This window comes from Mytilus californianus, unplaced genomic scaffold (assembly GCF_021869535.1).
Source record: "Mytilus californianus isolate M0D057914Y unplaced genomic scaffold, xbMytCali1.0.p SCAF_11, whole genome shotgun sequence".
NCBI lineage: Eukaryota > Metazoa > Mollusca > Bivalvia > Mytilida > Mytilidae > Mytilus > Mytilus californianus.
Window position 1 is genome coordinate 3998791 of NW_026262593.1, and position 2139 is coordinate 4000929.

Sequence of the window (2139 nt, forward strand, 5' to 3'; positions counted from 1 at the left end):
AGCACAGATATCCATGTGGTTAGTGACTTTAATAACTCTGATAGTTTAGGTAACATCAAAGAGAAATCTCTTGTACCAACAGTGCCTGAAGATGAAGATAATGTTGACCATACAGTTGAAGCCCAAAATGATGAAGACCATACAGTTGATGCCTTAAACGATGAAGATGATAGTGATGATAATGTTTTTTATTGCCCTGAAGAAGGATGTGGTAAGATTTACAAGTGCTAACAATAAACTTGAAGATCACATTTATATTGGAAAACATGATAAAAAACGCATGATGGAGTCATCTTGCGATAGAGCAAAAAACTATGGGCAACCAAATGCCAGCAAATAACAGACCGGTCAAAAATAACTACTGGTAACACATCTAATATGAATGTATCTTGTAACAAAGTGCCATCGTTGGGATGGGCTTTGAAAAAAGAGAAAAAGTGTGTCCGATTCTCACAGAAGGTGAAAGATTATTTGACAGAGTTGTATGACAAAGGTGAAAAAAACTGACAGAAAAGAAAATTCAGGAAATGTTGCTATTGAAATGTTTGCCACAAGGCTTATTTGTCGGTAAGGGGGGTGTCTCCTTTTCTCCATTGTATGGTTTTTGATTGCCCCATTTGTATCCTCTCTTCCTTTTTTGATTCCATATTAACCTATCGTAATGATTTTGACTGTTTTATTTTTAATCTTTTTTTATTTAGATGCTCATGAGCATTTTTGTCCTCATTGCTTCCGGTTTTTATGCATGCGAGGGTTAATAAAGAAGAAAGACTCGAAGAACGTGAAAAAAGTTATTTTGGTGTTTTTTTGTAGTGACAGAAATTTAGATCACTATTGTCACATTGCCTCATTATTTTAACACTCTTTGTTTGCTATAGTTGTGGTAATATCCTATTAAAGATGTAAACCTGAGATTTTATTATATGATATAATATAAAATGATTGTATCGTTTTGGGGAACCAACAATATCACAAGGTCATTTATGTCGGCCGACAAATATTTTAAATATATTGTAGTTCAAGGTCCACGTACCGTCTAGAAGAAAGTTCAATGAAATTGTAAAGTGTCAATCGATCTGAAATTGAATCCTATCATCATGACACTATGCTAAAAATAAATGATAAATAAACAATTATCAGACTTCAAACAACATAACAAACATTTGTATATTTGAAATCGTTGGTGGGCGTTTCATGTATTTCGTAAACAAGTATACATGATATGAACTATATTTCAGTCGTTATAGTTCGTTGCTGTTAACATTGTATATCGTTTACTGTGTTAAGCATAAATCAGAACGTTGGTTTTCTCTTTAGAATTGTCTCCTGTTTTATTATGCCAAGCTCACTATGCGGTATGGGATTTTGCTCATTTTGAAGGCCGTACGGTGGCCTGTAGTTGTTTATGGTTTCTGTAGAATAGAATGTTCTTTGGCAATTACATCACAACTCCTTATTTTCAAATGAGCAGTTTGAAGAAATAAGAAATCTTTGTTTGTCACGTGTCTTTCTGGAATTCGCTGCGCGAAAAGTATCTTAAGACTAATGTGCCAGGATTCTGACAAAATATGGCCAATGAAAACCGACATTGTATTGATACTTAGCAAATTTAACAGGATGACAAACCACAAAATTGGACAATAAAATTTATCTTATCTTATCTGTACTGGAACTTTTTACGATTCCTATATCATTAGTGTAGAGTAGCGTGTGTGTTGGAGCAGGAACTGCTGGTTATTTACGATTGTGATAGTTATCCGTCATTTTTAATCACTTGTTGTTTCCTTGAAATTAACTGTAGTTACAAATAAAGTTAACACGTCAGTGAGACTTGTAGGTTAAGGAAAAAAAAACATTTAGTAGGAATTTCTTTTATTTATAGTTAACCTTGTTCTACTCAATTCATTGTTTCCTTATAGACTTTTGTATAACAAAAACTTTCCGTTTTGTTCCATTTTAGTTCTATTTGTCTTTCCTACTTTCGTTTCTGGTGTTGAAGATAGGTCTAGAAATACGAGGAAGACGCTGCAAACATTGATACATTATGCTGTGTGAACATGATTTAGTTATAAGTTGTAATTGGCTTTGAACTAGCTTGCAGTAACTGCGAGTACTCTTATTTTGGTGTTTCCTGTCTAT